Raw genomic sequence first — 26209 nt, 5'->3', positions numbered from 1 at the left:
TTCTCACAGGAAATGGGCACATTGGTCTTCTCGCTGGCCCTCTGGTCAGGGGCTCAGCTGTGGGCATGACGAGGTTTCAATAGCCATGGGGATGACAGGGTTGGTTAGTCGACTTCCAGGGAGGAACACAGCTACAGCTGGGTTTCCAAGTCAGCCTCACTAGAAATAAAGCGATAGTTTCCGCTCCGTCTGTTTGACTCCTCCATTTGCTGGGTTCAAAGTTGACTAGAAAGGAAAGGATGCTATCTGCTAGTCTCCCCTAAAGACTGACAGATGAATTAGACTGTTTCCTGCGGATGTCAGGAAATATGCAAATCACATTGAGAACTCCCTCTTGTTCTGATTCCATGCTTGCCAAGCCAAGCCGCCTTCAGAGGCTAACTTGCCTTTGGATGAATCTCTTCTTAGGGAAACTTAAGCTTTTACGTACCTGTCACCTGCACAGTTCTACTTCTCCTTTTAAATGAATGTACTGGCATCTTCCTTTTGACATTTTAATTTGGAGAATTAGGTTAATGGACCTCTGCCCTTAAGAGATGGGTCTGTTAACAGGATCACCTTGAAAGTTAGCAACTAAATAGTCAGACAGAGCTTCAAGTGATGTCCAAATTCATTCCCATATCCCTGTAAAACTAGTAAGAGTCGTGTGGTTTGATTCATGTGAAAAAGTATGGAGCTGCCTTCGATTCAAATGTTTTTAGACCAGCCCAAAAAAACCTGCACTTGTCTTAAGAGCCAAGTAAAGCAAAATCCAATTAAGATATGTGGCTATGGCTGTGGGAGACTCTAATGGGACTTGAAATAGAGAATGATGTGATGCACAGCTAATAGATTGGGGCCACAGGAAGGCTTCTTCCTGCTCGTCTGAAGTCCTAATCCACAGGGCTCAGGAGGCTTAGTCCTTGTCGCAGAGTCCCAGACCTGTTCCCATGCCCAGCACTCATGCGGGGACTACTAAGCTACCTGTTAATTGTCCTCATCCACTCAGTGGCACCATGGCAAAAAGGCCTGACACTCTGCTGTGATCAACAGCAGCGGGGGTGGACATAGCTGACATCCTGTGGCCTCCCTCTCGCCACGGGGCAGGAGGGGGACCTGCCTCTTGACATAGCCTAACACCAGCCATTCCTCTCACAGTCTTTGTCTACTTCTATGCTGGGTTTGAAAATTCACTGCAGTGGCCACACAACTCCCAAAGCATCCTCCCCAGGAAGGGAACACATTACAGATGTGAGGAGCCTTAGAGGCACAGTAGGAACACATTGGGTGTTAACCACAAGATCAGCAGTTTGAAACCACCAGTCATGACTAGGGAGAAAGATGGGGCTTTCTAGCCCCTTAAATATTTCCAGCTCCAGGATGTGAATGCAACATGCCAGCATGGAGTAGGGAACCAGTGGAGAGGTCTGAGGGGCCGGCCCCAATCCCAACTACGTGGACAGAGGCCCTCCCCACAGAAGAATTTATTTCAGAGGACAGCACTGAAGCTACAGCTTAGGGAGAGGGACAGGTCTGATCAGAGCACATGGGAGAAAATGAAGAGGGAGGAAGAGAGAGTGGAGCACATCCCAGCCCACCAAGCCTTGAGGACGATATTCCCACTCAGAGCAGCCAATCCTCAGAGAAGACCACATGGCTGGCCCCACTATGAGACACGACATCCCTCACTGACCCATAGCCCTATACGGGACAACACTGGAGACACAGTGCGGGAATTGGCCCGATCTGATCCCACCACACTGAGGCAAAACACTAAGGGTGTACAACAGAACAGCAAGAGGAAAAGAGCAACAAAGTCCCCAAGAAATACCAAAAATAGACTTTCGGGCCAGGGCTTGTCACCCCATCAGATTTGACCAAAAAAAACTACTAAAGGCCAACAAACAGTCCTTGAACTAACTACAAGCTTTTCTTTCTTGTTGTGTTTTGTTTTTTGTCATTGGCTTGTTGTTGTTTGTTTTGTCTTATTTTGTTGTTTGGTTTTGCTCTGTCTTGTTTTTGTGGATGTTATTATCTCCGCAGGTCTGTCTAAATAAGATAGGCTGGATGACAATCTGGAGGAGAAAACAACGGTTCTGACAGTTCCGGGGGGGGGGGGGGGATGGGAGAGGGGGAGGTGTAGGGGAAAATAAAGTGGCGTTAACAAGCCCAGGGACAAGGGAACAGCAAGTGATCCAAATCGGTGGTGAAGAGGGTGTAGGAGGTCTGGTAGGGTGTGACCAAGGGTAATGTAACAGAGAGGAATTACTGAAGCCAGAATGAAGGCTGAACATGATAGTGGGACAAGAGGAAAGTAAAAGGAAATAGAGGAAAGAACTAGGAGGCAAAGGGTATTTATAGAGGTCTTAATAAAAGCATGTACATATGTAAATATGGGGAAATAGGTCTATATACATATATTTATAGGTTTAATTTAAAGGTAGCAGATGGACATTGGGTCTCCACTCAAGTACTCCCTGAATGCAATAATATTTTGTTGTAAGAAACTGGCATTCTATGATGCTCACCTTCCCGACACAATCGCGGAAGACAAAGTGGGTACATAAACAAATGTCATGAAGAGAGCGGATGGTGCTCAGCTATCAAAATATATAGCTTCAGGACCCTTAAAGAATTGAAGGTAAACAGGCAGTCATCTAGCTCTGAAGCAACAAAGCAGACTTCGGACAGTGCAAGATATGACAAAATAATAATTTGTAAATTATCAAGGGTTCATGAGGAGGAAGGGGGAGCAGGGAGGGAGGGGAAAATGAGGAGCTGATGCCAGGGGCTTGGGTGGAGAGTAGATGTTTTAAGAATGATGAGACGTTGGCCTTTAGTCTTTGACTCCCTGGGCCAGATACCTGTGTCTCACAGGCTGTGGCCTTGGGCCAGTTGAAAGAAGGTGCCCATAGTCCTCCTTGTTGCATTGAGTCTCCGTGCCACCATCTCTAGAGCTTGTGGTCTCAGCAACCCCCACCCCCACTTCAGACATAGATCGTGGATGTGCGCTTCCAAGGGCCTCAAGAATTCTCTCCCTCCTGCCGCTTCAAAAATGGCTTATTCTGATAGCCAGGGGGTTGGTAGTGAGAACTGACCAACCCCCTCTATGAGGGTTACACACATTATTTTCATAGTTCAACCCAATCATTTGGTGAGGATTACAGTGACTTGGGTAGAAGAGCCATATTTAGAAATTTCACCCCACCACATCTGCTTCCATAAAGCCTGCATCCAAGGGAGCCCATGGAATAACTCTATTGTGGCTCCCACTGGGGCTACCTTGTGGTGGAATCGCCCCCACAGCTGTGTATTTTTATAGCCCCTGCAATTCTGTGAGGTGGTATAGACGTTTCAATTTGTGGAAAAGTAGCTTTCATACTGAAGAAAATGTACAATTCATTGAAGAAATGTTTAAAACAGCCAAAATGTAGCATTAATATTTTTGCTTCAATAATGGTGTGGCTGGGCTCTTGGAAGCGCCCGTGATGAATAAGAGAGTTCACCTATTAGTAAAATGGCTCAGCCTTGTTAGTACTCCTTTGTCTAATTGAGAACGGATTTATAATTGTGCATTTTGTCTGAATTTAATTAGGCTAACATATGATATTTGAACACTGAAGAAAACTTCAAGGTAAAGCCATTTTAAAACTTGCATTGATTAATGTGACAATTACCACTGAAATATATGAAAAGGTTGCTTAGATATGTCGGCATAGAAAAAGTGTGCTAGTCCACTAAGACAGCTTAAAATGGTACAAGGAATTTTGGTAACAAAGTTTGTGACTAGTTTTTGATAGAAATCAGAACAGAAAATGAAGCCCATTGTCCTGGAGGCAAGCCTGACTCACAGTGATCCTGTAGGACAGCAGAGAACTGCCCCCACAGAGTTCTCACGGCTGTAAATCTTGACAGAGGCAGACTGCCATGTCATTCTTCCTCATAGACACTGGCGGTTCTTTTTTTTTTTTTTTTTTTACATTTTATTAGGGACTCATACAACTCTTATCACAATCCGTACATATACATACATCAATTGTATAAAGCACATCTGTACATTCTTTGCCCTTATCATTTTCAAAGCATTTGCTCTCCACTTAAGCCCTTTGCATCAGGTCCTCTTTTTTCCCCTCCCTCCCCGCTTCCCCTTCCCTCAAGAGCCCTTGATAATTTATAGATTATTGTTTTGTCATATCTTGCCCAATACAGCATCTCCCTTCACCCCCTTCTCTGTTGTCCGTCCCCCAGGGAGGAGGTCACATGTAGATCCTTGTAATTGGTTCCCCCTTTCCAACCCATTCACCCTCTATTCTCCCAGTATTGTCCCTCACACCCCTGGTCCTGAAGGTATCATCCACCCTGGATTCTCTGTGACTCCAGCTCCTGTATGCATCAGTGTACAACCTCTGCTCTATCCAGACTTGCAAGGTAGAATTTGGATCATGGTAGTTGGGGGGGTGGTGGGGGAGAAAGCTTCCAGGATCTGGGGGAAAGCTGTATTCTTCATCGGTGCTACATCACACCCTGACTGACTTCATTCTCTCCTCTGTGAGGAGATCTCCAGTGGCCGACAAATGGGCTTTGGGTGTCCACTCTGCACTTCCCCCTTCATTCCTTATGGTAAGATTTTTTTTTGATGATGCCTTATACCTGACCCCTTTGAAACCTCGTGATCCCACAGACTGGTGTGCTTCTTCCATGTGGGCTTTGTTGCTTCGGAGCTAGATGGCCGCTTGTTCACCTTCAAGCCTTTAAGACCCCAGACACTATCTCTTTTGATAGCCGGACACCATCAGCTTTCTTCACCACATTTGCTCATGCACCCGTTTGTCCTCGGCAATCCTATCATGGAGGTGTGCAGCCAATGATATGATTTTTTGTTCTTTGATGCTTGATAACTTCGGGACCACGTGATCACACAGGCTGGTGTGTTCTTCCATGTGGGCTTTGTTGCTTCGGAGCTAGATGGCCGCTTGTTCACCTTCAAGCCTTTAAGACCCCAGACATTATCACTTTTGATAGCCGGGCACCATCGGCTTTCTTCACCACATTTACTTGTTCACCCGCTTTGGCTTCAGCAGTTGTGTTGGGAGAGTGAGCATCATTGAATGCCAATTTAATAGAAGAAAGTATTCATGCATTGAGGGCGTTCTTGAGTAGAGGCCCAAGGTCCTTCTGCCACCTTAATACTAAACCTATAAATATAGACACATAGATCTATTTTCCCATCCTCATATATATATATTTGCATGTACATGTCTTTGTCTAGACTTCTATGAATTCCCTTTGCCTCCTAGCTCTTTCCTCTATTTCCCTTGGCTTTCCTCCTGCCCCACTATTATGCTCCATCCCCACCTGGGTTACAGCTATACCTCTTCTTTAAGTAACCTTACCCTTGATCATTCCCTACCAGGCCTGCCACTCCCCCCCTCACCACCAATTTGGATCCCATGTTGTTCCCTTGTCCCTGGGTTTGTTAACACCCCTTCCTTTACCCCCCACCCCCACCTTCCCCTATCCCAAGTCTCCCTGGAACTGTCGGTCCTGTTGTTTTTCCTCCAGATAGTTCATCCAGCCTGTCTTATTTAGACAGACCTGTGGAGATAATAACATGCACAAAAACAAGACAGAGGAAAACAAAGCAACAGTATACAACCAGACAACAAAACAGCAACAACAAACCACTGACAAAAACAAAACAAAACATATCAAGAAAGAAAAGCTTGTAGTTAGTTCAAGGATCGTTCGTTGGTCTTTAGGAGTGTTTTCCAGTCCAGTCTGTTGGGGCACCACGCCCTGGCCCCAAAGTCCACTTTCAGCACTCCCTGGGGACCTTGCCGCCCCATTCCCTTGCTTTTCCGCTGCACTCCCCCAGTGCTTTGCCTCGGTGTGGTGGGATCAGGTCAGGTGCAATTCGCACACTGTGTCTCCGGTGCTGTCCCCTGTAGCGCCATTGGTCACTGAGGGGCATCATGTCTCCTAGTGGGGCCAGCCATGTTGTCCTCTCTGTGGACTGGCTGCTCTAATCAGGAACATCATCCTCATGACCTGGTAAGCCAGGCTGTGCTCCACTATTTCCTCCTCCTCCTTCATCTGCTCCCATGTGCTCTGATCAGATATGTCCCTCTCCTGGAGCTGCAGAATCAATGTCGTCCTTTGAAACAAACTCTTCTCAGGGGAGGGGCAGGAATCCACTTAAGTTTTGGTTCTGGGACCAGCCTCCCAGACCTCTCTACTGGTTCCCTACTTCACGCGGGAATGTTGCATTCACACCTTGCAGCACTGGGTTGAAGTCTGGTCCCTCTTTCCCTGTGGAGATACAAACAGTACCCTCCCCTTGGGTGGGTTAGTGCCCCATGCCCCTGCTCCCCTTTTCTTCCTTATATTCATCCTCTTATTTTCCTTTCCCCACCTCCTCAACTGGCGGTTCTTAATCAATGATCCTGCAGTTAGGAGCTGAGTGCTTTAGCCATGAAGCCACTAGTACTCCACAGGTAAAGATTATAGTCCAGAAACCCCCGTGGGCCAACTCTGTCACACGGGGTCACTGTGCATCATATCAATTCCAACAGCAGTGCGCACTGTGGACAACAAGTCTTAGAGCTCTCATGTGAAAGGGGCTGGTGCAGAATTGGCTCTCTGTGAACAGTAGCTGTGATGCCTATGGAAATGGGAACAAAGGAGTGTGGGTGGTTAGGTGAGGAGGGTTTAGTTTTCAGTGGGCTGAGCATGTGTGTATACAGACTCTGAGTTGACAACATGTTGCACCAATGACTGGTGGCTGGCTGCCAAACAGGCTATGAAGGCCTGTGGACAGAGTTAGGCAAAGAACTGAGTGGTGTACATGACGCCCAGGGAGATTTCTAGCTTCAGTCTTCATTGGGGTGGGCACTAAGGTGCTGTACCACTGGACATGTGACCTCCTGGGAGTAAGGCCTCCCAAACTCAAACAAGGTCCACATAGATGTCCAGCTGCCTGCCTCATCCTTTAAGACGTCCTTCATTTGCCTGCCCCATGCCCAGTGACCCAACAGAATGCTCACACTATAGAACAATATCATTGATATTGCACACAAGTAAAATTTTGCTTATGATCATCCAACCATGGTTGCAGCAGAAGATTGACAGGGAATAATCCGGAGTTCAGGCTGGATTCAGAAGAGGATCTGAAGCAAAATATATCATTGCTGATGCCAGGTGGCTCTTGACTCGAGGCAGAGAATACCAGAAAGATGTTTGCTTGTTGTTTTATTGACTATGAAAAGGAATTAGACTGTGTGGCCCTTAATGAACTATGGATAACCTTGAGAACTGGAAATTCCAGAACACTTCATTATGCTCATGAAGACCTTGCACGGGGATCCATGGTTCAGGGGGCAGATGTCTTAACAGAACAAAGGAATACTGCATGGTTTAAAGTCAGGAAAGGTGTGTATCAGGTTGTATTCTTTTACCATGCTTATCCAATCTATACACTTGTGTTAGTCCGGGTAGACTAGAGAAACAAATTCAGAGAGACACTAATATGTGTATACGAAAGAGCTTTATATACAAGAGCAATTGGGTATTGAGAAAACGTCCCAGCCCAGTCCAGATCATGTCCATAAGTCCTATATTAGTCCACGTGTTTTATATCAATCTATAAAGTCCTCTTCAGACTCACGAAACACATGCAGTGATGCTGAATGGAGGAAGATCACAAGCCAGTGGGTGGGAAATCTTGTGGATCCAGTGGCTTTGTAAGCAGCTCAGCGCTGGCAGGGGTCTCCATGTGGCTCCTCTAGCTCAGGGCACTAGCATACTTCCATGTGTCTTGTCAGCTGCAATGTCCCCCAGGGACTGAGCAGAGAGAGAGTGTCTTCTGCCTCCAGGGAGGAATACTGGGGTTCCCAGAATCCTCAGGAGAAGGCCATACCCACACAGAGGCCTCATTGGCTATGACCTGACTGACAGGCTAGGCTCCAGCCCTTCACTTTTAATCCTTTCAAATTGACAAACGATTATATAACTCCCACAATGCTGAACAAATCATCGGAGCAGCTGGATTATATGAAGAAGAGTGCAGCATCAGGTTTGGAGGAAGGTTTATTAAGTCCCTGAGATATGCAGCTGACACGACGTTACATGCTGAAAGCACTACTGGAACTGAATCACCTGTTGATGATCAAAGAATTCAGCCTTCAGTATGGATTACAATTAAATGTAGGGAAAATCCAAATCCTCACAACTAGACTAACGGGTAACATCATGATAAATGCAAGAAAAGTTGAAGTGGTCAAGGATTTTATCTTACTTGGCTCCACAATCAATGCTCATGGAAGCAGCGGTCAAGAGAGCAAAAGACATATTGCATTACATTAATCTGTAGCACAAGACCTCTTCAGAGTCTTGAGGAGCAAGGATGTTACTTTGAGAACTAAAGTGCACCTGACCCAAGCCACAGCCTTCTTCATTGCTTCATAGTGTGGGATTATAAAGAGACTTTCACCCAGCTTTGTCTCCCCCAAAGACATGCCAAACATTATAGGCTTTTTGCCAGCATATGGTGGGAGGTAAGATGCTTTAAGACATCCTCCCTGAAGGCAGTCAGTTGCCAGACTGCACAGGTAGCTGCCCCTCTCCCTGCTGCTAAGGACAATGGGCTATTTCTCCCTAAAGTCTTGCAGTCATCAATTTGGTTCCTGTTGGTGGAGTTTACACCCTACTGATAATGGTCTCTATAGAGAGCCAGAGAACAGGTCAAACCAGCTCAGTGACATCCAAAACTAGGCTGCCATCCTGAATCTAGGATCTGCTCATCTTGCCACATGTATACACCCAATCCCTCCTTTCCTATTGCATGTATAACCCTGGATCATCCCCCTTCCCATTACTGTATTACCTATAGCACAACCCTTTCCTGTGATGTATGTCTTCACCTGTAATTAGGGGGCTTGCATGTTCACAGAAAATATAAAAGCCTTGGTTAGCGATAAATATCTCTCTCTCTCTCTGTGTGGACCACCAAATGAGGCTGAGGTGAGCATGGTACTATGAAATGTGTCTGACTCCACTATTTCAATCGCTCTTCTATCTCTCAAGCTTTTTATGACTTTACTGTAATCTTTACTTATTGTTGCTGTACAATTGCACCTACCAGACCCATGACGATGGGTTAGGGCGGGTACCCTGACATCATAGGCATGTGAAAGACCATAGAAGAATCAATGCATTTGAATTGTGGTGCTGGAGAGGAATATTGAAAGTATCATGGACTGCTAAAAGGACAAAACTATCTGTATTGGAAGAAGTAAGGCCAGAGTGCTCCTTAGAGCCAAGGATGGCAAGATTTCATCTTCCAAACTTTGGAGATGTTGTAAGGTCTCTCTCTCTGGGCTAGATTTCAGCCTCGGTCCTTGGCTCCAAACGAGAAAGATTTCATGCCGGAGACTGGCTCGTGATCCAAGTGCATTTAATGAGAGTTCAAAGAAGCATCAGGTTTTACGCGGCACCCATAGGATTCCTTTGACCATGCGGCCTGGCAGAGGCTGCTCAGGGTCACACAAGGATCTCTCTCCCAAGTTTCCTCCCACGAAGATGACCAGACAAGACAAGACAAGCCAAGCCAAACAAGTCAAGCCCCCTCTCCTTCCCGGTTCCTGCCTTTCCAAGGGTTCCCGGGGGGAGGCGTGGTGAACGACCCCAGGTCGCTCCCATTGGCTGAATTGCAGTCACCTGGCCCAGGTGGGCTGCTCCAGGTGTAACGCCCATTCGCTCCCACCTGCGGGAAAATCCAGCTTTGTCCTATGCTGGCTCTCCTGGGCATGCGTAAATGGACTTCCCAATTCCCTAGGCTAAGCTACCTAACAATGTTTTCAGGAGATACTAGTTCCCGGAGAAGGACATCCTGTTTGGTAAAGCGGAGAGGTGACTCAAAAGAGGAAGGCCCTTGAAGAGATGGATTGACGCAGTGGCTGCATCGATGGGCTCAGGCACAGGAACCATTGTAAGGATGGCGCAGGACTGTACAGTGTTTTGTTCTGTTGTGCATAGGGTTGCTATGGGTCAGAGACAATTCAATGGCACTTAAAAACAGCAGCAACAATCACATGCCTGGCTATTAGTGTTATTCACATAACCAGTGATGCTTGTCTTTTTTCACACCATGGTTACTTGCAGAAAGTATCAGACTTTGAAACTTTTATTGGGAAGTAAAACAACGGTGGGAAAGCATTGGCAAAATTCTCTCCTACTCTGGGAGAGACTCTTGGCGAATTTCCTGTCAACACACCTCATGCTCAGCCACCATCTTTCTAGCATGGAGGTTTGGGTGTTGCTGATGCTGACAGGCTTGAGCAGAGCTTCCCGACTACAATGGACTAGGAGCAAAGGTGTGGTGACCTACCTCGGAAAATCAACTGGCGGAAACTGTATGATGGTTTAACCAGCAACTGATCACGGGGTTCGAATAGAACCAGTCATGGGGTTGCCGTGAGTTGAAAATTGTATTTGTGATAGCGAACAACAACAAAAGGTTATCTAATGCATGTCATTGTGACTGGTGAAATTCTGGAAGGGGCATCTTGCGTCAGGTCCCTAAACCAAACGTAATATGAGGGTTTACCTCATAGCCACAGCAATGGACTTAACCATACACCCAGTCACACAGACGGCACAAGACTTGGCAAAATCTGGTTCAGTTTTATATAAGGTCACCACGCACTGGAGCCAACTCGATGGCAACAACAACAACAAAAAAAAACCCAACCAAAACCAGAATTTATCTAGAAAGAGAAACTAAATGTGCTGGCAAGATTTGAAAGCAAGAAGTGTGAGGTTATTATTTGGAGAGCTATCTAAAAAGAAAACAGTGTCTCTTTCATGGACAGCCTTACTGAAATTCACTGTTGTTCAATGAAGCCATTGTGCCTCCAGAGACACCCTTTCAATGGAATAAGAGAGATAGGATCTAATGAATAGAAGAAAACTAACACCAGTGTCATGAAGTAAATAAATAACACTGAAATCAAACACTTTACCATCATCCCAAAGATACTTAGTTGATGTCTTTTGTTTAGTATGGCAAAAGTAAAAAAAAAAAAATCCAGTTTGTTGAAATATTTCATTGACTTTTTCCTAATCTGGTTTGGAGGAAAACGAATCTTTTAAGCATAAATAAAGTATATGTTGATTGGAAACTTTAAATCCTTTAAGAGTTAATGACACTTCCTGTCATGATTGCATAACCATTATGATTCAGATTTTGATTGGTTGGAACTATCATTACTTTTCCTAAGTTATTTTAGAGAAATTCCTTTTTTTCAATTAAACCTCATGTCTGCAGTACTTATTATTCACAGGACATTGCTAGATAATGGTGTATTTGCATGAAGTAGCTTCTAATCTGCCATAAGAAGATTGATAAAGCAAGGAAGACTTGAGGCACATGCTGACGAAGATCAACGACTCCAGCCTTCAGTATGTATTGAAATTCAATGTAGAGAAAACAAAAATCCTCATAACAGAACCAGTAGAAAACATCAGGAATCATGGGAAAAAAAGAATGAAGTTGTCAAGGATTTCATTTTATTTGGATACATAATCAACGCTCATGGAAGCAGAAGTCAAGAAATCAAACACAGTATTGAATTGGGCACATGTGCTGCATAAGACATCCTTACATTGTTGAAGAACAAGGATGTCACTTTGGGGATCAAGGTGCTTCTGACCAAGCCACGTTATTATCAATGGCCTCATATGTATGTGAAAATTTGCTAATGAATAGGAAGACCTAAGAAGAATTGATGCATTTGAATTATTATATTGGTGAAGAATATTGAAAGTACCATGGGATTGGAGAAGAAATAAGGATAAATATCATACATAGTTTACATGGTAAAAGATAAGATTACAAGGGATGTTTTGGGAGCATCCATGAGGGACACTTAATTCCTTGTGGGACTGGCCAAGAATTGAGCTGTGATCCTACTGTGCTGAAAAAGAGTCTGAGGGTAGTGAAAATGGTCATCATAATACTTGGCTGCTAACTACACGGTTGGAAGTTCAACTCCACTAAGACATTCCTTTGATGGAAGCTCGGGCCAGCTTCTAAAAAACCAGCCACTGAAAACACCACGGAACACAGTTCTATTTTGACACACGTGTGGTCACCATGGGTCACATGGACTCACTACACCTCCAGCTGGCTGCAGACAGGAAGCACCATGTGCAGTCTTGGAATTTCAGAGTGAGGTAGAGGCTGGAGCTGTGGTTCTAGGGACGATTCCCAACTGTGAAAAAACTACAATGGTTCTGAACAGCATGTGTCCCTCATGTAAATGCTTCACTTTTCATTCTGATTACTTTACCGTCTACATGAAATACAGTAGTAAATATAAAATGGTTTCAGAGGGGCTTAGGAATTAACTTTCAAAAGACTTAATAACAAATTTAGTTAGGAAGTATACAGAGAAAGTCAGGTCCTATGGCATGACAGCTTCTAATCTTTGTTTTATAGAGACCTTCGACAAAAGGCCTCTACCACAATCTAATGAAATTAATGGAGAATAAAACCCACACCGAAATTAATGAAAATGATGGAAAATAATGACAAAAGAATGGAAAAATGTATGTTGAGAGAACGACAGCCAGAAGGTTTCTTGAGATGAGAAGGCAAGACTCCATTCGTCTTACGTACTCTCACCATGTTTTCAGGAAGGGCTAGAAAATGTGCTCTCTGGAAGAGGGTCAAGTGGAGGGTGGATGAGTAAGAGGAAGACCTCCAATATCACAGCCATTGGGAGGCTGGCATTCACCGGCAGACTTTGGGTCTTTTAGACACCAGGTCATTCTGTGATGGCAGGACCCACTTGATGGCACCCGAGGGCCATAACAAGGCAAAATGAATGAGAATAAATAGCCAGAGTAAGATGTTTCTATATTACCATAACTCAGTCCATGTATAGATATTTTAGTTATTTTCAGACCTATTTAAAGATTGATTGTGGTTTTCTGGTTATAATAGGTATACAGTGTTAGTTGAAAATGTAGAAAAACTCAGAATGTTATGGAGGAAAAAAAAGACTTGTAATTTTATGTTAACATATTCTATTAATATATATTCTATAATATATGTATGCACACATGTGTTTGTGTGTGTTATTACTTGTGTTAATTGGAAGACATGAGTGTATTCCTCTGGCCATTATTCCCTTACAACATGTGGCATGAAGGTGATATCTCCTGTCCTCTAATTCACAGAGAGAAAGGGAATACAATCAGCAGCCTGAAGTTAGACATGCCTCTGCCCTCCAACTACCAGCTGGCCCTCTGCAGGCACTCTGTTTCTCGGCTGGGTTCAGTCATTTGTTGCAGCACAGAGCTCACAGACCACACTCACAATTATGGGAAGTAACTGATTACAATTCAGCATAGGAATGATTCAGGATACAGTTCTTCTATCATGGCAGCCTCTTCTCAGAAGTTCCCACAGACACAATGAGGCTCTGAACTCTCAACCAAGCAGATCCACAGCCTCTATCGCAATTAGCAAGTGCTTTAAGGCTCTTTTAGTACTGCTGATCAGGATGGAGTAGTGGTTACACGTTAGGCTGTGATCTGCATGGTTGGCAGTTCAAAACCACCACCAGCTCCTGTGGGAGAAAGACTGGGCTTTCTACTATGTACAGTTATGGTCTCAGAAACCCCCAGGGGGTCACGATGAGCCAGCATTGTCTCGGTGGCAGTGAGAGTTTTGAATATAGACCCAGAGGCATTCTACTATGACAGTAAGTTTATGCCTCAAGACTTGCTTAGCTCCTTAGCTGGAGCTAGCAACCTAGTTAGTCCTGATTAAGCGCCTGGAGGCAACCGACTCCACCTGCCTGAAAGCACTCGGCTTCCTTGTTTCATGGTCCAGGAAGCTCACCACTTTGTCTCCTGCCTGTCTGCTGCTCCTCTAACTACTGCTGCTTGCCGAGGCGTCTCACTGTCTCTCATCGTCTCTGGAGTCACAGCTTTGTGTCTCCTGGGTAGAGGTGGTGCAGCATAAGGCTCTCAGGTCAGACGCCACTCCTGGCTCTTCTTTCTCCTTTCTGCCCCTGAGAGGGCTTATTTTAAACCTAGAGGAGGGACAAAACTGACCAAACTCCCCATGAGAGGATTAAAGAAACATATTTGCATAGTCCCATTCCACAATAGTGCCATGTACCTTATTTACATTATTAGGAAGCTATCAAATCTTTGTGGTGAGCCACAAGCACCTCTCATTTCCATAGTTCCATCCAGTCATTTGGTGAGAGTTACAAGACAATAGCTCTAAAACCCCAAACCAAACTCACTTCCATTGAGTCTATCTTTACTCTTAGTAACCCTCCAGGACAGGGTAGAACTGCCCCCTTTGAATTTCTGAGACTTGAGAGTCTTTACTTGAGCAATTTGACTGATGGTTTCCAATTGCTGATCTTGCTGACCTTGCAATTAGCAGCCTGACTTGTAACCCACTACACCACCAGGGGCCCCAAGACAATAACTGGAAGGGTCATAACAAGGACATAGACAAGGGAGTAACTAGGAAATTAACAGCAACAACAAGGAGGATGCAGAGATTCCGTGGTGTTGGAACAACAGCAATCTAGCTGAGAGGAATTAATTACTAAGGAGAAGAAGAAGGGCAAGCGTGTTAATGGGGCAGGAAGAAGGTAAAAGGAGACAGAGGAAAGGTCTAGAAAGCAAAGCTATGGATAGAGGTATAAGTATAGGTGTGTACTTATGTAAACATATTAATTTATAAAATTAGAGGTACTGGCCTATGTACATATATTTATATGGCAATCCATTGAGGAAATGGGTGGACTTTGGTCCTCTGCTCAAGCCCTCCCTCAAAGCAAGAACACTGTTCTAACAACTTGGCATTCTGTGATGCTCACCCTCCCGTCATGATCACTGAAGACCAAATGGGTGCACAAGAAAATGTGATGAAGAAAAGCTGATGGTGTCCAGCTATCAAAAGATATAGTGCCTGGGGTCTTAAAGGCTTGAAGTTAAACAAGCAGCCATCTAGCAGAAAAGCAACAAAGCCCACATGGAAGAAGCACACCAGCCTGTGTGATCCTGAGGTGTCGATGGGATCAGGTATCAGGCACCAGAAGACTCAAACCAAACAAACAACATATTGTTAAGAACAAGGGTGGTCCAAGCAGAGATCTGAAGCCCATCTATATACAATAGGACATCCCTTCACAGAAGCTCACAAGGAAGGGTATGTTACAGCACTGATGAAACACACAATATTCCTCTGGTTCATTGAGGTTTCCTCACCCCTGCCCCCCACTATTGTGACCCCAGTCCTGCTTTTCAGTTCTGGCTAGACCAGAGCATGTACACTGGTACAGATAAGAGCTCACAGTGCACTGAATCCTGGTCAGAGAAAACCCTCAGGAACAGAAATGGGAGTAATCATACCAGGACAGGAGGCAGGAGACGATCCCAACGATGGATGCATAATACCCCACACTACACCCCACCCCAGGAGGATGAACAACAGAAACGTGGGTGAAAGGAGACAGTGGTCGGTGTAAGATATGAAAACAATAATAATTTATAATTTATCAAGAGGTCAAAAGGGTGGGGAGGATAGGCAAAAAAGAGGAGCTGATATTAAGGGCTCAAATAGAAAGTAAATGTTTAGAAAATGACAATGGCAACATCAGTACAAACATGCTTCATACAATTGATCTATAGAATGCTTTTTTATTAAATAATTTTATTGGGGGCCCTTTCATCTTGTATCACAATCCATACATTCATCCAGTGTGTCAAGCACATTTGCACATATGCTGCCATCATCATTTTCAAAACATTATCTTCCCACTTGAGCCCCTGATATCAGCTCCCCATTTCTTCCTGCTCTCCCCCCACCCGTTCTCCCTCACAAACCCTTGATAAGTTATAGATTATTATTTTCATATCTTACATAGTCCTTTGTCACCCCTCACCCACTTTTCTGTTGTTCATCTCCCTGAGAGGGGGTTATAGGTTGATCCTTGTGATGGACCCCCTCTTTTTCCCCAACCTCCCCTAATCCTCCTGGTATCTCTACCCTCATTGTTGGCCCTGGAGGGTTTATCAATTCTGGGCTCCCTGTGCTGTGAGCTCTTATCTGTAGCAGTGTGCATGTTCTGGTCTAATCTGATTTGTAAGGTAGAATTGAGGTCATGATAGTGGGGGAAGGAAGCACCAAAGAACTAGAGGAAAGTTGTGTGTTTCATTGGTGCTATACTGCACCCTGACTGGCTCATCTCTTCCCTGTGACCCCTCTGTGAGGGGATGTCCAACTGTTTACAGATGGGCATTGGGTCTCCACTCCATGTCCCTCACCCCCATTCACAGGGTATGATTTTGTTCTGGGTCTTAGATGCCTGGTACCTGATCCCATCGACACCTCATGATCACACAGACAGGTATGTTTCTTCCATGTGGGCTTTATTGCTTCTCAGCTAGATGGCTGTTTGTTTATCTTCAAACCTTTAAGACCCCAGATGCTGTATCTTACGATAACCAGGCACCATCAGCTTTCTTCACCACATTTACTTATGTACCCATATTGTCTTCAGCAATTGTGTTGGGTAGGTGAGCATTACAGAATGCTGGATTGTTAGAACAAAGTGTTCTTGTGTTAAGGGAGTACTTGAATTGAGGCCCAATGTCTACCTGTAACCTTTAATTCTTAACATGTAGATATGAGTACATATGCCCATGTGTACATTTAGACTTCTATAAATGTCTCTTGTCTCCTGGTTCTTTCCTCTATTTCTTTTTACTTTCCTCTTGTCCCACCATCATGTTCGGCCTTCATTTGGGCTTATTAATTCCTCGCTGCTACATTGCCCTTGATTAAGCCCCACTAGGCATCTTATGCCCTTCTCTCCATTGATTTTAGTTCAATGTTGCTCCCTTCTCCCTAGGTTGGTTTCCCACTGGCCCTTCCTTTCTCCCACCTCCCCTTCTCCCGTATCCCCCCGGAACCATTGGTCCCATTCTTTTCTTCTCCAAATTATTTATCCCATCTATCTTATCTAGCTAGACATGTCTATCTTATCTAGACAGACATAAGCGCAAAAACCTGGCAAAGCCAAATAAAACAACAAAGGAAGTCAAGACCATAACAATAACAACAGCAACAAAACAACAACCACAACAACAACAAAAAAGAAAGCTACTGACAAAAATGGAAAGGCCTATAAATAGTTCAACATCTGTTTGTTGGCCTTTATGAGTGTTTTCCAGTAGAGTTTGATGGATGTCACACTCTGTCTCCAAAGTCTATTTTTGGTATTCCCTAAGGGAATTTCATCACTTTGCTCCCCTTGCTGCTTTGTTGCATGCCCTCAGTGTTTTGCCCCAGTGTGATGGGGTCAGAATGGGCACAGTTCCCACACTGTGTCTCCAGTATTGTATCCCACAGCGCTATGGTTTAGTGAGGGACATCATGTCTCATGGTAGGGCTGGCCCTATGGTCTTCTCTGTGCATTATCTCCTCCAAGTAGGAATATCATCCTCGGGGCTTCATGGGATAGGATGTCTTTCCCTCCCTCTCCATCCCTTTTCATTTCTCCCGTGTGCTCTAATCAGATGCACCCCTGTCCCCAAGCTGTAGCCCCAGTGCTGTCCTCTGACATGCATGTTTCTGGGGGAGGGGAGGTGTCCAAACAGTTGGGATTGGGGCCGCCCTGGATATATGGAATGCTATAAGAGCTGTACAAGCCCCCAATAAAAGGTTTAAAATAATAATAATAAGCATAGATGAAATAATCACCAAAGAAATAATAATTGACAGCAGTAAAATAAGGCAGCATTATAACTTAATAAAAATGGCTTAGGATTTTAACCATTTAACCAACTTGTTTATATGCTAGAAAATCCCAGCTCTCTTGTTTAAGAACTTGTAACATAGGGCAGTTATTTACCATCAGGAAACTGGGTTTCCTAATCTGTCAAATGGTGACAATAATGAAAAATCAAACAGCCCAACTGACTGTCATTAAGTCAATGCTGACTCGTAGTGACCCCACAAAAGAGGGTAGACTGCCTGAAACTCTTCATGAAGTAGAAATCCCTGCCTTTTTGAAAGGCTGACCTTGTGGCTCGCAGCCCAATTCGTAAGCACTATACTACCGGGGCTCCTTCACTACCATCAAGACAATTCTGATTCATCGTGACCCTATAGGGCAAGGAAAAACTGCCCCTGTGGGTTTCTGACACTCTAACCCTTTATGGGAGTAGAAAGCCTCATCTTTCTCCCATGGAGTGGCTGGTGGTTTTGAACCACTGACCTTGCAGTTAGCAGACCAAAACATAATCACACCACCACTAGGTTTCCCAGTGACAATAACAATAATATATATGATAGGATGATTTAATGAGATAATGTATGTAAAATAAATTTAAAATTGTGTGGCGGGGGAAAATAAAGACTTAGCTAAAAATAGCTGTGGAATTCAGCTAGGATAAGGAGATGGGTACTCACTGTCTACAGAATCCACACATATGGTATCTTGGATGAGCTAGTGAAGATTACAGAGTGAGTTAGTCATGAGAATGTCAGGAATAAGTGGGTGTTCAAAAGTAAAAGGATCCGTGTATGCAACGGACCAGGGCAGAAAGAGCGGGGTGCAGTTATACACTACCTGGGCCAAATCCATCCTCACCATGATTGTTCTGTTTGTGCTCATTGTTGGGGCCACTGTGTCTACCCATCTTATTGAGGCTCTTCTTCTTTTTACCTGATGAAACATGATGTTCTTTTCCAGGGACTGGCCATAAAAGGTCCAAAGCCCATGGGGCCAGGGCTCACCACGTTCACTTCTGAGACGCATGCTGACTTGAATGGAGGGGAGCAAATATGGATGTGGTGACAAAACAAAACTCACTGCCGTCACGTTGATGCTGACTCAGCCACCTGATAGGACAGGGTAGAATTGCCCCTGTGAGTTTCTGAGACTGTTACTATTACCGGAAGCACAAAGCCCCATCTTTCTCCCGCAGAGTGGCTGGTGGTCTCAAACTGAAGACCTGGCAGATCGCAGCTCCCTGTGCAACCACTATGCCGCCAGGATGTGGTGAAGGAGAGGAATGGCAGTCTTCTTGACAAGTGGTGGAAAAGGATTTGAGGGTGATTTAGCAGTAAAATCTATAGAGCTAGTAGAACAAACACAGCATAGGGTATGAGAAAGAAGGAGAAATCAAGAATAAGATCTAGTTTTCTGGTTGAAACCCGTTTGAATGAAGGGTGATACCATTTACTGCTTCATGGGAAAGGGGTGAGGGGGTTCTTCTCTCAAAAGCTCCATTGTGTACACAGTTTGAGAAATCCTGTGGTTGGTTCGATACCAACTGGTTAGGGGCTAGTGAGACCCTAGAGGCTGGAGGTTCTAGCAGAGGAAATCTGGGCTAGAGTCATCCAGGAGTCATCGCGGTATAAATGGGATGGAGAGTTTGGGACCTGCTCACGAAGGTACAGAGAAAGGGAAGACCTGTGTGGGGAGACAAAAGGAAAGGACACAAGTAGAAGGAACGTGGCTCAGAAAATGCAGCCGCTCTCCATTCTTTATCTCCTGGTGACCTGCAAGCAGAGGGGCTCTGGAAATGGATCCTGCTGCCTCTGTCTTAGTTTAATTTGTAGAGTAGGGGGGGACAGTAAAGACATATATTGTCATCTTAAGTAGAAGCAGCTGTGACTCTGCTAGCAGTAATTTGATGGCTATGTATTTCGCTATCGTGGAATGATTTTGTTGAAATCTGTATACCTTTAGGCTTTACCAATATGACTTTTTTAATAAGGTAGGTTGATAGAGGATGTTTCCCAGTAGACTTGAAAGGTTCCTAGGGTATCCAAGCCTTGGATATGACAGCAGCTTCTGTTTGAGTTAGAACAGTGAGCGTGCATGTAGTATTCAAATTCTAAAGGATTTGCATGTCCGCAAACGATGAGTGATCATTTCAATGCTTTCCACAATGCTAGCAAATGATGTTGGTAGTTTCGATATATGACACATATATAAAGTAAGAGATTTTTATTTTTCATTTTGGTTTGTATTTACTAGCAAGAAAAACTTCATCAGCCAAAGTTACCTTTAAAACAATTTACTAAGAATGAAGAAACATTTATTCTTTCTCCTTCTTCATCCTGCAAGCCCGGGAACTGCTTTTTCCCACCACCACCCCTCCCGCCAAAGGAATGCAAGAGATGAGAATCTAAAGCATCTTTGATAGGGTCAGCCCTGAAGTTGCTAAGTTAAAAAACAAGTTCAGCAAGTTTTAAAGAAAAGACCTATTAGTTAAGTAGAAGGCAAATATTTTCATAGTGCTGGGTGGAATAGGGAAAGTTTCATGTGACACATCAACGTCTGATCACTGCTCATGGTGCACTGCTCCTAGCTCAGGGTAGAGGGAGACAAAGCAGTGAATAGATTTGGAATGAGGAGTCGTTTGAATTTACATCAGCAACCCCCCACCACCCTCCTGCCCTTCGCAGCTGCACCTCCAGAAAGTTCATTCAGAAGAGGAGATGAGGCTATATTCTTCTGCATGCTGCAGTTTTTCAAGTAAAATGTATGTGTTTATATTTTGTATCTCTTCCCATATGGACTTATAGGTTCCCAAACTTATGTGGTCTCCTGTTCCCTTTTTCAGAAAAAAATAATTACTCAGGACCCCGGAAAACGTTTGTACTCTACCCCCGCACCCAGGATAAAGTGTAGGTATCTGCTTTTGCAGCCTCCTTGGATTGTTCCAGCATCCTCCAGGGGGCAGTATGACCCACTCTGACTAATAGGGAAAAGTTAGCTGTCAATGCTTGTGGTCAGACCCTCTGTGTGAATGCAGTACGACTGAATCTGCTCTAGTAAGAACAGTGGGATCTGGACACGTTGGAACTGAAAACAGGCTTTGGGATGAACTTCTAGAGCAGAGGATTTTTTTCTCAAGGGTTGTCCTGGAAGCCCACAGGGACAGTTCTACCCTTTCCTATAGGAGTACTGTGAGTTAAAATCAAACCAATGGCAGTAGGTTTGGTTTTGGATTTTGGTAAGTAAGTTTAAATGCAATGTTTAAAACTCCCCGAAACAAAGAGAAATCAGATGATCAGTCTATGTAAAGGTTAGAAAAAAACAAAACAGCAACCTTGTTGTCATTGAGTAGTTTTCCACTCATAGTGATCCTCTAGCTCTGGTGACATTGGGGGTTACATGTTGAGCTACCAACTGCAAGGTCAGCAGTTTGTAACCACCAGCCACTCTTCTTGAGAAAGATAAGGCTTCCTACTTCCTTAAAGATTTATAGTCTAGGAAACCCTTTCTTAGGGGGTTGCTATGATATATAAACATATTGACCATAAAAGGCAATAATAATTAAAACTAGGGGGAAATGTGGATATTCTGCTTACATCAGGACTTTTTATGGGAGTGTATTGTAATATATACGTACCATTTTTACTCATGTATAAACCGAGTTTTTCAGCACTTTTTGCATGTAGTTTTTGTGGTAAAATTAGGTCCCCCAGCTGATATTCATGTTGGCTTATCCTCGAGCGTATATGTTACATAAATGCAGCAAAGTAAAATTACTTGGAATGGTTCTTCTATCCATAGTCTGTAACTCCCACCGAATGATTGGGTGGCAACATGCCACCCAATAGGGGTGTATAGGACTCCAATAGGGGTGTATAGGACTCCAATAGGGGTGTATAGGACTCCAATAGGGGTGTATAGGACTCCAATAGGGGTGTATAGGACTCCAATAGGGGTGTATAGGACTCCAATAGGGGTGTATAGGACTCCAATAGGGGTTTGGTCAGTTTTACCATTTCATTAGGTATCAAGTGAACCAGCTCAGAAGTGGAAACAGAGACTCTCACATCTATCAAGAAAAAAGAGCCACAAGTTTAGTGTGTTTAGGTGTCTGAAGTAACAGCAGCAGAGATCATGAAACAGAGCAGCAGAATTCCTGACTCAGGGAACAAGTAAACGGAGTGCCTTAGACCAGGAGGTTGACTTCTGGCACAGGGGCTCTTTGAGCATTTATCAGTCAGTCCTGCGGCACTGTTGGGTGAATGTCAAACTGCTCATGGCAAAGTCAGAGGCTCAAACTCACGAGCCGTTCCACAAGAGAAAGAGGAAACGATCTGCTCCTACAGAGATCGATAGCCTCAGCAATCATATAGAGGGTCACTATGAGTTGGAATCAACTCACTGGCAGTAGATTTTGTGTAGGTCTGGGGTCCTTGAACTTTTTAACAGGGGGCCAGTTCACTGTCCCTCAGACCATTGGAGGGCCAGACTACAGTTTGAAAAAAAGAACTATGAACAAATTCCTATGCACACTGGATGAGTCAGCTGCTAAGCAGGACAGGCAGTGGTGGCAAAAACACCTGGCTGGCCAGATAAATGTCCTCAGTGGGCCTCATGTGGCCCGCGGGCCATAGTTTGAGGACCACTGGGGTAGGGGGTTAGTAGAGTTCTGTCGCACTTGTCCTACCAAGGCAAAGCCCAAGGGTTTCTGAGGTTGAGAGGCTGAGGACAAAAGAGACAGACATGCTTATAGGCATAACTCAAAGGAGGTAATACAGACAAAAGAACTGTATCCTTAACCTTTCTTAACCTGATATGTAACCCATTCACTTTTCTAAGTAACTCCCTGTAATCAGGACTGTTTTCTGTCAGTTCTGTGTGGTGATTGCAATGGGTTATTAAATCCAGCAGAGAAGCCAAGTGCCATGAGAGGCTTGGTGTTTCACCAGGACAAAGAACCACGGAGCAGGGAACCTCACTGGAATCATCCTTGGGCATGTGTGAAGTGGCTTCTCCACCTCAGAAATGGAGGAGGTCAGGCATGGCAACCACATAGTTTCCACAATTAACAAACAAAACAAAACACAAATCATAAAAGCGTATTCCATCAATGAAGAATAGGTAGTTGACCTTGCTATTTTGTCACTTGTGGGATTAACTTCACTTGTGGAAGGTTCTGAATCATCTGGGTTTTCCCTGGCTTTCTAGGGAAAAACTAATGAAAGTTGTCTGTTTGTATGGTCCTTACCCTTTGTGTCTCTATCACATATTGTGTGACAACATCTCACTGCCTCCCAATCGGCCTGTTGACTTTAGCAAAAGGATCAGGGTTTGGGCCCACGCTTCAAAGAAACTGAGGACTCTGATTTAGTTTGGAAAACAAAGTCTAAATGCCAGTGCTTTGAGTGGGAAATCATAAAATTAGACATCTGCGTGCGCACATCTGAGAATAATAACTTCAGATAACTACGCACTGCAATGTTGTATGCAGTATGTACTAAGATTAAGATGTAGCCGGGTATGACCTGTAAATAAAGAATTCCTATAAAAATAATTTCTAACACCAAAGTACACAGTGGCCAAAGTACGCACTATCACTCTGATATATATAGCTAAGGGGGCTTCAAAAAGTTCATGGACAAATGGAATTACAAGATGGTGGAAGCTCCCTTGAACATCCTTCAACCTCTTCAACCAAGGGAGAGATGGGAAAATGTATGGGAGCTCAATGGCAGCCAAGTTGAGTCCCAGACTTGCCAGATTCCCAAGACCATGTTCTACCCTGAGATGGAGGGCAGTATTTGCAAAACAAAACAAAATTAAAAAATCCCCCTGAGTTTCTGCCTTGACACTTGGGTTTGCAGAACAGAGTACTTATGGTCCCCGAGATTGGACAAGGCAGCGTGTTGATGCCAAGGATGGCCTGTCGGTTTGCGGTTCAAATTAGGAAACAGCAGCAATTCTGGATCCCGAGCACACCTTCCCTCCTGCAGTCACATTCTGTCCTATTGCTTTGGCAGCACATTGTTCATTCAGCACTACATAGACAGCATTGAATATCATCACGGTCCAGAAGACACCAGTCCCTGGAGCAGGGCATCCCGCCCGGTGAAGTAGAGGGTCAGTGGACAAAGAGGAAGGCCTTCAACAACCTGGACCAACACAGTGGCAAGTACACTGGGGTTAAGCAGAGCAACCCTTGTAAGGATGGCATAGAACTGGGGCGTGTTTTGTTCTTTCGAACATACATACATACATTGGCGGAGAGTGGGAACGGACCCAATGGCACCTAGCCACATGATCCAGGTCAGTTGGCATGGATGCTTACTGAGACCTTGCGGCAGATTCTGGAGGACATGTGCATCACTTCCTAGCTAGTGTCGGTGTTTAGAGAGGAAGGCTGGAGAGGCCAGGGGAAGTAGTCATTATTGAGTCGATTCTGAGTCACAGTGGTCCCTATGTGACAAAGCAGGGTTGGCTTCAGAGGGTTTCCATGACCGATTTTTATGTAAGTAGCACTGCAGGCTTTTCTTTTGAAGTGGCTCTGGATGGACTTGGACCTCGGGCAGCAGAACAGAGTAACCATGGACACCACCCAGGGGCTCCCAGGGAACTCAGAGTGAAAGCTGATTATCAACTAGTTTAGAAGCCTTCAGTGTTTGCATGGCCAGCACAGGCTTAACAACACTGGCAACGTGTATTATACGCTCTCCCAACATTAGATGGCAGTTCCCAAATGTTCCCTCTTGAAAACTCGAACCAGCGGTGTGCAGTATATTTATATATATATTGTTATTCTGCTAGTATAGCTCAGTGTGCTTCCTTGATCATTCATCAGGTAGTGATTGCCTTACACATAAAGTCTAATGGTTGAAAAAGCATTTTAGAGGTACTTTTTTTTGGTAACTTTTTGGCACCTCCGGTGTATAAACAAAATTGCGGTAATAACTAAAAAAGATGCGGCAGTAAGAATAATGGGCTTTTGTTGTTCCGAGTTAAGGTTTCATTTGTGACTTGCAACAACAGGTTAATGGATAGATACATAAGCCAAAAAACCAAGCCCACTGCTTCCAGGTTGATCCTGACCCACGTGGTGGTACAGGGCAGTGTAGACGCCCCAGGGGGCTTCCTACCTGTTCTTTGGTACAGAAGCATGCTGCCGCATATTTCTCCTTGGGGTAGCTGGTGGGTTCCAGCCAGCGAATATTTGGTTAGCAGCCAAACACTTCATTGCACCAACACCTGCAGCTGAAATAGATTTCTGTGTATCAGAATCGGTCCATGGCAGTGGATTTTTAGACATACAAACATATATCAATACATAAACATCGGAGAACTATTGGTCTACAGAGCTTCAGAAACTAGGGGGTTGAGACCCAATTTAGTGTCATGTAACTGAATGGGAGAATCAAGAAAAATTTGACCAAAGTAAAAGACTTCTGAGCCAACAATGAATTTAAAGTCAAATGCATAGCGGATCCGAGGTGCTTCTGGGAGTGTTTGCCTGTGTTGCTAATTTCTCAGGGGAAGAGGAGTCACGAGTGGAAAGCTTAAGGAGTCGTGCTTCTGTCATTGACTTTGCAAGCACAGTTTGTAAAAAAGGCAATCCAAGTAGGAAATTAACTGCGAGGATCATAAACTAAGGACCCCGGCTAGGATCGCGTGTTAAGCATGGGGCTACTAATGGAAAACTCAGCAGTTCAAACCCGCAATGTTCCCTCTGCTTTTGCACAATCGGTGGTCTTGGAAACCCTTTGGAGAGGTTCTGCTCTCTCCTATCGGTCGTGTGAGTGAAATTGGATTTGCTGGCAGTGAGCTTGGTTGGAAGAGCATAAACCGCAAAGGTGGCTGATAGGAAAGACTGCTTGCTTTTCTTCGTGCCATTGATGAGCATTGGAGACTAAGTTGATTTAGGTACCGTGGCTTCTAACCGCAATCCCAGCTGGGGTGCTGGCCCGTACGTGCGCGGACAGCTGTCCTGACCATCCAAAATTGAGCCTGCACAGCATGCTGTCTGCCAGCATGAGATGCAGTTGCTTCCCACCCTCCTGGTAGTGCCCTGGTGACCAAGAGCCACATTTTTAAAGGGAGAGCAAGGACTTGCAATCCTAGGGAACAGTATTGACTTCCTCAGTCCCCTCATGGGTGGCTCAAAACTTCCTTAATCACTGAAAGGAGGGGACAAAGTGTTATTAATAAACTTGGGCGCATCTTCTGTTTTTGGAAAGTAAAGGCAGAACTCTCTTGGATGCGTTGTCCCCAGAGATAGAAATATGACCTAGATGAAAAGGGGAAATTATGAAGTGCTGTCACATGGGAACCATAAGTGGGTAGCTTTACAAAACAGGAATTTAGTTTTTCCCACTTGTGGAGCTTGGAAGTCTGAATTCAAGGCACCAACCCTG

At 44.5% G+C, this 26209-nt stretch overlaps 1 long non-coding RNA gene across 1 annotated transcript in view; it reads left to right on the top strand.

Moving 5' to 3' along the window:
• LOC142456551 (uncharacterized) overlaps positions 1-23966 on the top strand; it is a 38183-nt gene extending 14217 nt beyond the window's left edge. Inside the window, exon 3 of the long non-coding RNA XR_012786075.1 lies at positions 23825-23966. This is a non-coding gene — a long non-coding RNA (uncharacterized LOC142456551). The remainder of the gene's footprint in view (positions 1-23824) is intronic.
• The last annotated feature ends 2243 nt before the right edge of the window (positions 23967-26209 follow it).

This window comes from Tenrec ecaudatus, chromosome 9, assembly GCF_050624435.1.
Source record: "Tenrec ecaudatus isolate mTenEca1 chromosome 9, mTenEca1.hap1, whole genome shotgun sequence".
Lineage (NCBI taxonomy): Eukaryota > Metazoa > Chordata > Mammalia > Afrosoricida > Tenrecidae > Tenrec > Tenrec ecaudatus.
Note: the sequence above shows the minus strand (reverse complement) of the source record. Positions and strands in the feature narration are given on the sequence as shown.